We start from the raw sequence: 14,208 nt of genomic DNA, 5'->3' as shown, positions 1-14,208 counted from the left end.
AACCGTCTTGTTTCCTCAAACGACATTTTATCGTATTTTTGTGAATGTTGATCAACTTTTGTAAGAATATCTCAGTGGTTCCCAAACTTTTTTGTCCTATCGCCCCCTTTTCAGAAAAAATATTACTTATCGCTCTTCTGAAAATTAATTTATTGGATTTCTCTTTTTTTTGTTTAGTAACTCAAAAAAGAAAATTCAAAAATTCATCGCCTTTCCTCCCCACCCCCAAATGCGCCTGTGGCCATCATCGTCCCCCTGAACCGCTTCATGGCCCACAAGGGGGCAATATCGCCCACTTTGGGAACCACTGGAATATCTAAAGGAAAATATTTTCATAACATTATTTGAAGATTTTATTTTATTTAATTTTCTATTCTTTTCTTTTATCTTCTTTTCAAAATTGATTTGCCAGGTATGGAATTTCAACGACCTATTTTTCTTTTTATTTTGTTTAAGAAATATACGATATATATTGCAGATATTTTACGATTTTCTACACAATTACGGTTCCATTTGATTTCTTTTTTTCCCTTTCTTTATTTTTTACGTATTTAACGATAACGTAAATTCTATGTTTATCGTAAAAGGTTCTATGATAACCGTAGCCGATTCGGCGCATGAGCGTGGTGGTGTAGTAGTTCTTGTGGTTTTCATATCACGACGACCTTAATGCGCTTTTTCCTCAAAGCATATCGGTTCTCGATGTTTCTACATATCGACTTTCATTACTTACCTTTTACTACCCATAAATATATGGTAAAATAAGAGAAAAGAAGTGAGAGAAGGGTGCTAGTGCGAGTGCGGGTGGGAAGGGGGTAGATGGTGGTAGATGAAGAGAAAGAAGAAGAGATAGAAAAGTTTACCATTCCGTTTGAGCGCAACGTACTTTATCGAGGACACGACGGCTTTCTTGTAAATTAATGTAAACGGACAAGCAAGTAAGCAAGTAAGCAGTAGTAGTCGGTCATTCGAAACAAGTGAATAGGAACGATTTAATCGATCATTACGTTACTCTTCCGCGTGCTTTTAGTAAGTAAGCCTTTACTCTCTTTCATATCTCTTTTAAAACATTCTCTCATTCTATTTCTCTTACTGTTATCTCATTCTCTCCAACTTTATCTATCTTCTCTTCCATTCTCTTCCGTGCTCGTTCTTTCCAGTAATCGCATCCTCGCGGGCACATTTAAAGCTGATTTATGACCGTAATAATTATAATCCGCATAGTTTTCGCGTGCTTGAAACGCGGAAAGCGAAACTACATTGAAAGTAAGAAAGAAAACTGAGATAAATAGTATTGTAGAAATACTCATATAAAATGTATACTGATATTATAAATGATTTCTATAATAATTAATAATCAAATATTATTAGATACGTGTCTTTATTATAATTATATTAATTGTTTATCAAAAATAAATGTTTGTAAATTTCATCCGTTGAAGTAAATATTTTTCAAAATATTTATTTGTATTAATGTACAATTTTTTTTTATTCGTACGTTTATTCGAAAATATAAAAAATTTCGTATCAGAACATTTTAAGATTTTGTAGAATTTCAATTTAAATATACTATTTCAGTTTAATTTCCTTAATGACGTGTTAATGAAAAGCTGATAATGTTGACGATTTATCGAAGAAAATTTTTGCAATGTTTTATTAATATATATATTATTTAATGTTATTTTAAGATCGTAAAAGGTAACGATTATTAACACAAATGCCGTTAACTTCGTAGACGCACACAACAAATGTCTCTTTGCGAAGTACTTGCCGGTAGGAAAGTTTTCTGTGTGAAAGTTCTTAAAATCCTTTTCAAAATCAAACTTCCATGCTCGACACTTAAGTATTATACCTATGACACTCTGTGAGAGTCCGTCTAATGTAATTTCATTTTCATGTTTCAACCGTAGAGCATCCGCTCGTAGAACTTTTCATCGAAAATTTTTCTCTTTCTCTATCTCCCTCCCGCTCCCTCGACCGTGTACTCTCATTTTTATTAGTTTTCTTTTTCTATACTTTTTATTTTTTTCATTTAAAAAAAAAGAAAACTTGCACACACGAGTTTGAACTTTTATGAAAAGTATCGAAAAAGGAAAAAAACTTTTTTCTACATTGTTTTTAATTTCCTTCTTTTTTTATTCTTTACCTATTATTATTTGAATACAATATTTTGTTATTCTAAATATCCATACAAGGTGTCTCATTTTAATCGATTAATCAAATACTTCCAATTCTTCTATTGGTTTTATAAAGAAATATTTCAAATAAAAGTCGTTAGATTTGAAAAAAAAAAACAATTTAGTGCTGCTGTTTCATACTTTTATTATAATACAGTAGTTAGAATAATTTTTTGTTAAATGAACACCTACATATTAAGCCTAATACAGATTAAAAGAGAATAAGAATACTAATTTAACGTGAATTCGTATTGTACTTTTTTTTATCGATGTACTATGATTTGAAATATTTATTTGTGATCCTGATACGATGAATACGTTCATGACAGAGATCTATTTTGTATGTTTTGTTATTTGATTTAATTCAAATCAACGAATTTAATTTTTGAAGTTTAAGAAATAATAGTATAGAGTAATTAACGTTTTATAAAGAAAATGTATAAAAGGAGTAAAAAAAAAAACAATGATCAACATTGTAGGACAAATAAATGATCAAAAAATGTGGTCAGATGTTCGAAGGATCGAAACTATTATCATAATAATGAATGCAGGTGAATCGAATCGGTTATCAGGTCATCTCGCTTTGCGTGACTTGTAAATATAACGCATGTTCATAAAATATGGCATTCTCGTCTGTGTAGATGTGTGTGTGTGGGGGGGGGGGGGTGAACGACGATACTAATTCAAATTCTATGGAAAACTAATAACGTATTCGGTCCTACATTCTTGTTTACAATCTGTTTACATTCTTGATGGTACATATATGCGTTGATAACGCACGATATTATCATACATTGTTTATTGATCCTTCTCGAGTCATCTACATTTTGTAGCGAATTTCTCGTTATTCCTGTTCAATCATGGAAAATCGATTTTTCTATGCATTTCTTTTACTATTTTATCGTACAAGATAACATCTCTGGAGGAGATCGTGAGAATGAACAGATTGCGTACGACGTTGCCCACATTCGTTGAATTTGTAATATAGATATTCTCTGATAGGAAATCGTATTCGTTGTATGTATATAATTTAATAATAATTTATATATAAAGATGGAAAAAAATTATTTCAAAAGTTTCATATTTGATTTATCGCGTTAGTTTATTCGTATTAAGATATTTTTTATTAAAATCAAAATATAACGTATAATATAACGTTTTAACACACACACATTTTCTGTTATAGGTAAGCTAAATCCCTAGGACAGCATAATTTCGTAGTAACGATCTCTCAAGGGTTCCTAACTCGAATGCGATGCACTTAAGGTCGATCGACGGAAATCGGAAATCGATCTGAGTTCGTCGGTGAGTTAACGATATATTTAAATTATTGCTTGGAGTTTAAGTGAAGCAACTGCTATCAGTCGAGTCTAATGCAATTTACAAGTGCGTAATGGTTACGCCACCAAACTGCTGTAACAAACTACATCATCAATTACGACGTCGACCCTTAACTATAGACTTTGCTAGTCTCGAATTCCCCGACAACGACGACAACGTCTAAAATGTCACTAACACGGAAATGTTTTATTATTAAAACGTTCCTTGCTGCTATCGCAAATCTTACAATTCTTGTCTTGAATAATGTTTCATTGAAGCTTACGTTTCTCGTTTAATTTTAATATAAGATTAGATAATATATAAATTATTGTCATTATACGCGTATATATATTTATCAAATAATTTTTTTAATTTTTTTTTATCTATGGACTAAAAAAAAAAGTTTCTTTGTATTTCGCTTGAAGATAACTTGGTTGATAAAAAAATTTGTAATGTTTATACACATGATACATTATCAATACGTATGGCATAAATTTGGTTAACACGTTTTCAATCTTGAATTTTGATATATATAAAATATATAAATATGAAATGAGTGGCTGAAAAATAAATGGATTGGAAAGAATATTGATTTGAAAAATTTAAATTAAATAGACAATGTCTAGTATTTCATTATGCATTTATTTACAATTTAAAAGTAAATTTTATTTATTTATGTACCCTCTGTCCTTTTCAGCAACTATATAACAAAACAATAATACAAGCTAACAATATAACAAAATGATAAATTGTTAAGAATAGATGCAAAAAGAGAAAAACTTGTTTTCGTGATATTAAGGAAAAAACCAAATAAAAAAATAGTAGGAAACAAAAAGTACTAAAAGTAGAAACAAGATTTAGGAAAAAAACCTTGTAAAGAATTTAGGAGAAGAAATAAGAGAAATATATAAAGGTATTTGTCGGTTGGAGAACATTGAGACTGTGGATGAAAATCCGGATTCTCAATGAGTATAATGGATACCTGCGATTGGAAAGCCTCCTTGTGTTTCACCAGCAAACAGAAATAAAGCTAATCCGATTTAGATCGATACGATATTTCGTGACCAGAGTTAATTTTCTCTCACTCTCTTTTTCTCTTTGAAAGTTGATGAGATCCGACCGTTTGATCGGTCAATCCTAATTTTCTTTCATTTTTCGAGTTTCGTTTTACTTCGTTTTTAACATAATAATCTTTTTACACGTGATAAGTCATCATTTATTGCCCACCCTGTATTTCTTCTTTATTTATCAAAAGTTTTTCTTCGTTCTTTCCTTCATTTTCAACATTTTACCATTAAATACTTTTATTAATAATTTATTCATTTTATGTTTTCTTATTTGAAATCTTTTTCAAAGTAGAAATACTTCAAAATATAGATCGTTATTTACAAAAATTTCAATTCAGAGATTACATTTCAATTCATCGACCAAACATTTAATCGCAAACGTAATCTTATGTCTTTATATTGATCTTTTACACACATTTACATATTTCATTTAGTTTTATAAATAACTTGTTAGTAGAATGTATGTAATTTTCGATCTAACAAAACTGGACGTTTGGTAGAAGAAAAATCTAATCGATTGTGTAAGATGTTCAATAACGTGAAACTTTTTGAATGTAAATACTTATTCAATTTGAAGAATATATTATAACGATTAAATCAATATCACGTTTATATTATATATTTCTATAATATCTATTACGTTGGATAGTAGTTAAGTTGAAGAATACATTCACTACCTTTTACGCATAAAGAAATTAGATTTTCGGTAGGTTAATGTTACCTTCCTTACAGAAATAGCAAAAGCGACACCACCAGTAACGAAAACAAAGAGGAAAATAGTGCATTTACGTTCGACGTACAAAGTGAGTGGTAGATGAAATTGTCCACTAAAAGCTAACTCGTTGCTCGTATGGACTCCACGTACTATCCCTTCTCTCCTTAGAACCCTTCCCACCCACCTTCACCCTATACCCTCTTATTCCCTGTGAACTACTTTTCCTTTTAGATAAACTTAAATTCATGGAAATATCACTATCCTGGATAATTTAAAATCAAGCTTCGCGAACCTACGAATGAATGAATCCACGAAATACATAATTATATGTATTATGCATACAATTATATGTAATACGTATATATTAATATACATAATCATGTATATTAATTATATATAATGCATATAGTATGTTGCATTTATGTAGGAGAGTTTTAAGTGTAGCAGATGTAGACGAAAAACTAGTATTCAGTCCTTTTCTTTATATCTTATTTTTTGGAAAGAAAAACTCTATTTAGAGACTAAAAGAAAATATTAGGAAGGCCATAAAACCCTAAACAAACCTAAGGATTATCGAGACATATTGGTGCAATAAAAACCCTGTGTGCAGTGTCGGGACCCTTTGAAGAATTTCGGATTCCTATGTAAACATATGCGATACCATAAAAAGCAATAACATTCCGATGTTCTTGATCAAGTTTCTTTATGCATAGTTCCCACTACCAAAAACCATAGGCTATACGTCGGTGAACTATGGGGTGGATCCTTATGCTATTAGTCAATAAGATTCGTAAGCTCCTTCCCTCTCAAAAGGGGTGTAGGTCATTTCTGATATAAAATACGTGGAAACAAATAAGGAGGTAGCAGTAGTCATAACAGTAATAACAGCAGTAGTCACAGCAGTAGTCGTAGTAGAGCAGTCATAGTCGTAGCCGTAGTTAGTCATCAGTCGTAACAGTCGCAGTTGTATTATAAGTCGTTATCAGTTGTAAGAATACAGTCGCTCATCTAAGTTGTAACCGTAAGGTTGTGAAACTATTATTGTACTTTTTTTAATACCTGTTTTAAATAAATCTTATTAGTAGGAATAAACTGGGTGTATGTTCACCTCGCACCTCTCACCCTAAAATAAAATTCCCTACATTTAAATGCAGGATTGACTTTTCGACCTATCTATACTAAACTTTTTTTACTCAGTACAGTGAATCCTATATACCATCAAAATATTTATTCTTAAATAAATATTTAGATTTTATTATCTTAAATTCTCTTCATTATGAATATTATTAACGTCGCATATATGCGCAGTTTTCGGAAAGTTATATAAACAACATTTGATTAAAGTATTTTCATAACGGGCAACGTGCCAATCTGACGGTGAATTTCGAGGAAGACGGTTCTCCGATTATATACTTGGTGTTTTCAAGTAACATTACACATTCTTTTCGATTAATTCGATCAATTAACAATTATTTCAATACTTTAATCCACTTTACTTGTATTACAGAAAAATTCTACCCTCGTAGTCATCACTGCGGTTAAATAAATAAGGTTAAATATTTAATAATCAGCTTATTTATTTTTCTCGTTGGTAATATTCGTATGTAAGATACGAGATAAATGAAAATGTAATTTCGACGTAAAAATGTCACTTTATAATTGTTTCGTAACACGTTAATTTCAAAATTTGTTTGATATTGATACTTAAAACTTACAATAATTTATTAAATTAAAGTTAAATGGAAAATAGTTGTGTCATTAAAACATAACGTATACAATGGGAGAATGTTCTCAAAATTATTGAAATTAAAAGAAAAAAAGAAATGTATTATATCATTTCTATTGTATCTTGTAAACGTAGTTTTACATCAGGCTTTATTGTTAAAAGATGCAAACAAAAAAAAGGTATAATAAAGAGTCGATACAAGGACCGAGATACTGTAGATCTATCGGTGTTTAGTATAGCTGATAGTTTTCCTTTTTCTCGAAACAAAAGAGAAGATTCGTAATGGATCTATCGAGCTCGTCGTAAAAGGATTTTACGGTTAATTACCAAAAATCATTATCCGATAGCGACCACTACTAGCAAACTCGGTAATTATCCGGTTGGTTGAATTGAACCTCTAACTAACTGGCATCTCTGCAATGGCATCTAGTAAGCTTTTCTTCGAACGAAACTAGAGGATCAAACTTTTTGTATTGCACACATGTGTGACAGGAGTTTTTTATCTCTCTCTCTCAATTTCTTTCTACTCCGTATTTTTCGTAGCGTAACATCAACTTGTTCTTTTACGCTTTTTTCTTTTTTTTACTTTTAGTTTAGACAATATCATTATTATACTCTTACTTATCATACAAACGCATACAATTTCTTACTCGCAGAGAGATAAAAATGAGAGATAAAATATCTTATCTTCATTTTCTCTCTCTCTCTTTTTTTCTTTTTTTTCTTGCATGGATTTTTTGTAAACTATACTAATTTACAAATTTCGCAAGAGTTTATTTTTTCAAAATGTTAGGATTTTATTTCGCAAAATATTTCATGTAAAAATGCATTTTTTTACATAAGTATTTTTTTTTGTCTTATCTAGAAGTAAATAACATTTATAATTAAAATACAATTATAATAAGTCAGATAAATATATTCATTGTTATAATATTAAACGTTTTGAGATATTCAAAAAAAATATAGGATTGCGGATGAAAAATGGCCCTTATACTTTCTATAAATTTTGCTACAATTCGATAAGAGAGAAATTATTGAAAATCGTGATGAAAGAAACAAATGAAATAAGATAAATAAAATAAAAAGAAGAAAAAAAATTAATTCGCTTACTATTCGGTCGCATATTTATTTCCGTCATTTATTATAGAAGAAGTAAAACGATAACGCACGAGACAGAAAAAGAGAAATTTATCAAACGTGACAGACTGCACTTTGAGAGAGAAAAACAATAGCGAAACGCATTTGCACCCCCGCCGTATGGCGTTCTATGCGCCCTTATACACACTCAAGCATGCATACTGTATCCAAGCATACACAGACATAGCTATGAAAGTTTCAATTTAGACAATTTCGTTATTCACCTTTTTCAAACTATTCTTTTCATTCTACGAAATCGTTGGGATTTTCTAATTTATGTCCATTGACGATGATAAATTAAATTTCAATCATGTTAAGTGTATTATCTTTCTTTTAAATATTCTGTAAAATAAAAAATTATTCTATCCATAAAAATCTTACGAAAAAAGAATATATAATTAAACGTTAAATTTAAAAATATTTCGAGATAATATAAAATAAAAATTGATTAATCTTTGTGTTCATTTTCGTTCTTTTCGTATTGAATGAAGTCCTATCACAATTTGACAATCGATCAGGAACGGCTATTTTTTTTTTTTCTATTAACGGATTAATTATTACTGAATATATTATAGTGGTCGATATATCATAAAAGACATTAATTTAATTTCATTTTGATGGATGGTCACCGATCGTATCAGTGAGAGTTCTTTTTCGAAGTGAATTATATCTTCTCATCTTATTTATCTTTTACTCGCAAATATAAAAAGGAGAAAAAAAAGAAAACTTATTTTATAGACGAGAACGAAATAATCGATTTTGTTCAGCGTATGAATGACGTTGAAAAAAATAAAATTAAATAATCGATTGAAATAAAGGTTCGATATTGAAACAGAGATATCCTTGTTATTCAATGAAAACTTCAATGATCCGTATATTTCGTGTTTCTTAGAACGAGGTAGGAAGAAAGATAGTGTTTGTATGAGTAAGCGTATGTGAAAGAGAGAGAGAGAGAGATATGAAAGGTATGCAGTAAAATTAATGACGTGCCAAGGGAATTCTTGAAGGAAGATAACGTCAACCAATCCGTGTCTAGTTTGTACTCGCACGGGACTGAAAATTATGCAAATAGATTGCTATTCTTGATAGCTACTCTCGATTCGTCAAGTATATAAGTATTTAAGTATATAATGTGCACTTTTACATCATACGTTCGCTAAAGAAACACAACTCTTGATTATCCATAAGTAAAAACCATAACGATGTTGCGATTAATAATCGATCACGATCGGAATCGTATCTATTAGTTTTTCTCTGTAGCGCAAAATTCAGCAATGAATCAGTTGTTAATAATTAACGAGGGAGATAAATTGAAGATCGAGAAGAAGAGTAACGTTCCTAACGATGTCTTCAACATTTTGCTTCGAGTAACTTCTTCTCATGGACGTTGAATCTCAACTAGTTTGACATTTTCTAATTAAGACTAGTGTATCGCGTAGGACGACTGATTATGTCTTCTTCTTCATACTACTTACTTACTTACTTATTAAATTAACTTCTCCGTAGCATCGGATACGATTAGTTGATGTAACAATTAAGGAGAATATGTTTCATGGTATTATTGTGCATACTTGAAAGTAGAAGAAAAAGAGGAAGAAAAAAAATGAGAGAAAATTGACAGTAATTTATTAAAAAAGGGGTTGTAAAGAATCTCGCAATGTTCAGTATATCCGAAAAAAAAGATAACAATAGATTGTAGAAAAGAGAAAGATAGAGATATAGAGAAGAATAAAAGAAACTAAGGGAGAAAAAAAATCGACAAAATATCCGTTCGATTAGGTAGTCAATAGATTACGAGAATGCAATTTTCCTTTAGCTCATCGAGGTCACTCTTTTGAGTTTCTTCTCTTTCCGTTGGGGAATCAGAATGGATTGTTGTAAATTAGCGTTCAATCAAGGATCGATGTGGAAAGGACTCGATGTGGAGATTAGTCGAATTTTGTTCTTTCTCTTTCTCTTTCTCTTTCTCTTTATTTATATCTGTTTTTCTTTCTCTTCTTTCTCTTCTTCTTCAGTTAGTTCGTGACGATAAACTTTTAACTTTCGATCACCTCGATAACAGCCGAGGCTCGAAGGAAATCCTTCGAATCGATAAACTCACTGTTAAACCTTACAATACTATCTCATCGGATAATATTAAATAATTGTTATTAACATTTTTTTCATTTACATTTTTAATGTCGTTATTGATAATACGATTCTCAATAACAAAAAATAATATTCTAGTAAATCAAATTTCAAGAAGAAATAATTTTCTATCTAACTTTTCAAGTTTATTATCTTCAGAATTAGCACGCTCGACTTCGAACTAACCACATCAAGTAGTAAACAATAAAAGATAATTGATCTACCTTTCTTCACTACCTTCGAAGACTACGAACATAAATTGTATGGGGCCTAAATTTCTTAATTAAGAGTCCTCTGGCAATTTCGTATATGCTATGATGTGGAGAATAAAGGGTGTAAGTTCAGGTGTAAAATAAAACACATGATTGAGCCAATAAAAGATGCGAAGCTTTATTGGCTCGTCAGGAAAAAGCCTTGCGGCATAAAAACCCTGGATGATATTTGTAAGATACATTGATGAAAATCTACTACGTGGCGTTGCCACGCGGCAAACTATATTTCGCGAGAAAATTATATAATGGAATGATCTCACCTCTCGCACTCTTCACATATAGCGATCACAACCTTAAATGTTGTGGGACTGAATAGGCTTACGTTCACAATCGGAAAAGTTGGGATGTTCCCTTGTTGTTCCTTGTGAATCATTAAGTTCTTTGTTCCTTGTGGCTTCTGTGTTCCTTAGATGCTGAAGATGTATCGTTGTAGGTGTCCGGTGGTGGAATAGAAAGAATGGTCCTTTGAACTGGCCCAGCAGGGCACATGTATGGTGGGGGTGCGAGAAGTTGGGATGCGAAAGGTGAGGTTAGTGCTTCGATAGTCGCTTGTGGTCGTTTGATACTCGTAAAACGAGTATTGATCTAGAATCTTATATTAATCGATAGAATTGAACGCGCGCATTTTGATACAGCTAGTTACCGTACGATCATTTTGGATCGTACATAAATGAAATTTCAAAGTTTTCATGGATTAGAAAACTATTTACTTTATCCCTCTATATATTTCGATGGTAATATCTGTCTGATTTTAATTAATGAAATGTCGGCATATTAATTGCGAGTTCCCGTACGTGATTTTAACGAATTATATTCTGTTCTCAATACGATATCTATGGATTGAGAAAATTGCATTCTACGTTTTTAATAAGGCAACCGAAAATGTTGACGTCTGACTTTTTAATTTCATTCTCCAACTTTTAATGCGAACTCAATTAGATAACTTTTTAGAAGATATAATTAAATAAACGTACTAATATCTAATTCCAAAGATAATGAAACCAAAGATCTTTCTCTCTTTCGTTTTTTATTCTTTTTTTTTTTTTAAAGATTTTTATTTGATTTATTTGATAGTCAATAATGACCTACTTAGTAAGAAACTCTAATCATATGAAATTTATTTCTAATTAAATTGATTTTCTTACTATATCGTTGGGTGTAAGTAAGTCGTAAAAATGGAAACGGTTGAAATTCGTTACTTTTAGCTATACCCTTTTTATCTTCCGCAAAGTTTTAGCTTCTGCTTCCCGTACGTGCTTCTCTTTCTCTCACGTATTTTTTTCTTCTTATACCAATCTCTTTTCTTCTCTTTCTCTTTTTCTTTTTCTTTCTATTTTTCTCTCTCTCTCTCTTCATTTCTATTTTTCTCTCTCTGTCTTCATCTTTCTCTTTTCAAACTTTCAGTCACGTAGATTTCTCTATGGTCACACCTGCTTTTTTACTTCGAGAAATAAGTAATGTGATACTTTATAATAACACCGTTGTTCGTTCGATCCTAATTTTCGTTTAAACAAAAACCAAAGCAAAAAATTAAATACACAATTTCTCTTTATTTCATAGAATAGGTTAAAGTTCCTCTTATCGTCCATGCAATTAACGCGATCGATTAAACAACGAACTGACCATTATTTGGTCACGTTCGGGAGAAGCAGTTATTGTACGACATTTTCAAAATATCGTTACGTAATATGCAATAACGATACATTGACGAATTATGTTTCGGGTAATAAGTTTACGATACAATAGCGTACTCCCATAGTCTGAATATTATATTTCCGATCTTCGATTGCGGTTAAATTGAACTAGTAATTAAGTTCTCGCGAAAATTCATTAAACCGAACGGTATCGTTTATATCTCCTCTTCCTCCTTTTTCTTCCCCCCCCCTACCTCTTCCATCTCCTCCATCATGAAATATACATCAGAAGTTATTGAAATGAAAATATAGAACAGAACGGGTTGGTGGTGGTTTTTATAAGGGTTAGAAAAAAAATAAAATAAATAATCCAATCGATATGATCGAATGCTCGGAGTTGAGACGACAAAATAATATGGCAAGCAAAAAAATTGAATGGCACCTTTGGGAGGAAAGGGTGCATGTTTCGGTATGTTTTCTCATTAATTCGTGTTAATAATAAGTTTACGTAGAGTATGTATATAGTAGCCTTTGTACAGCGTTTGCATGGAAACAATGGATGTGTCGCGACGCTATAAACGAAACAGTGGATGTGACATCGTATATTCTCTGACACCATTATCCTATATTCTACGTGGTAATATATTGTAGATTCCTCCCCTCTCCTTTTCCCTCCCCCCACTTTATCGTGTACGGGGAATCTACATTATCTCGACTACCAATTTGGAACAACAAATAAGTATAGTCTTATAATTAAAAGTAAAAGAAAATACTGACAGATAACATTATCGAGAGAAGAATAAGAATTAATATCATCGAAGTAGTTGCAAATAAGAGAAAGAAAGAAAAAACATAAGTAACCATTCTCTTCTGGCATATTTAACGGGTCCTCCCAAAATTATTCTCCGTTAATTTTGCTTGGAAAAGCGCATTCGTTGAATAACTTTGGCTCGTTCGTCTTGCGACTGCGTACTCGATCTCGAGTTTCTGACTTTCTGCAAATCAACGTTCGAACTTCGAGTTGAACAATTTATACGGCCTGCGCTAATGAATCAGTCGTTACTAACTTCATTGGTGCATACATACACACACAAGAGTACACACATAGATACGTGAGATTTACTACGTTGAAATTTACTAGCTCGGTTTAGTTGTTGAAACTTGAACAGTATCTCGATTAACAACCTCTTACCTCTGTCTTTTTCCAGATGATAACATGTAAATCGCTTACTCGAACGATATTCGATACTCTTCGTTCAATCTAGTCGATGACTTACAACCCAGTTTCGTTATCGACGCCTTCAACGTGCTCGACTTTTTCCCTGGCATTGTTTGACCTCGATTCACGTGCCAAACGATCTCTCGACTCGATAGGAAGAGTAAAAGAGATAGATAAATAAATAGATAGATGGATAGATAGATAGATAGTTAGATAGATAGATAGATAAATAGATTAATAGTAGGATCACGGACCAAACACTTTAACAAATCGATAAGTATCTTTTTTTCTTTCTTTTTTATTTTTTTTTGTTTTCTCTTTTTTCTCTCTCTCTCTTTAACCAATGTCTAAATGGATGAACTTAAGGACCGTTAAACTCCTTCACTCGAAGAAAAATTTTTTTTTCTTTGAACGTTTATCTTTTCTTGGTAGCAAAATACTCGAACATCATGAGAAGCATCATTCGAGTATCGTTGTAACGTTCTTCGATATTATTGTTTTACTCTTGAAACGCATTAGGATAATAATGCTGCAGGAAGGTATTATTGGGTTTGAAGATATTCATGTTATTTCCTTGGAATTCTTTAATTGCCTTTTGTCGTTTCGTTTCTCTACTACCGCAAAATCCTTTTAACCCGGACCCCTTGTTTTGTACGTTCTGTCCTATATAGGACAGAAGGGAATAACGAAGTTAAGCTACCCGTTTAATATCGTCAACAATATTCGAAGAGTAACGTAGAATTTCCATGGTAATTCGATTTTTCCAATCGTGTCCAATTTTTATGACATTTTATTTTCGTCCACGTATATTCAC

General features: G+C 31.4%; 1 protein-coding gene and 1 long non-coding RNA gene across 7 annotated transcripts in view; both read left to right on the top strand.

Moving 5' to 3' along the window:
* The window catches only part of LOC107070354 (furin-like protease 1), a 239,171-nt gene that overhangs the window by 79,195 nt on the left and 145,768 nt on the right, over positions 1-14,208 (top strand). The window lies entirely within an intron of this gene.
* Positions 788-14,208, top strand: part of LOC149033219 (uncharacterized) — a 46,650-nt gene continuing 33,229 nt past the window's right edge. The window contains exons 1-2 of the long non-coding RNA XR_016175895.1: positions 788-1,029; positions 3,364-3,482. This is a non-coding gene — a long non-coding RNA (uncharacterized LOC149033219). The remainder of the gene's footprint in view (positions 1,030-3,363; positions 3,483-14,208) is intronic.

This window comes from Polistes dominula, unplaced genomic scaffold (genome assembly GCF_049000335.1).
Source record: "Polistes dominula isolate Pdom_NZ unplaced genomic scaffold, Pdom_raw_medaka contig_15, whole genome shotgun sequence".
In the NCBI taxonomy this organism is placed as follows: domain Eukaryota; kingdom Metazoa; phylum Arthropoda; class Insecta; order Hymenoptera; family Vespidae; genus Polistes; species Polistes dominula.
The sequence above is the reverse complement of the archived record's forward strand: the minus strand, read 5'-3'. Positions and strand labels throughout refer to the sequence as shown.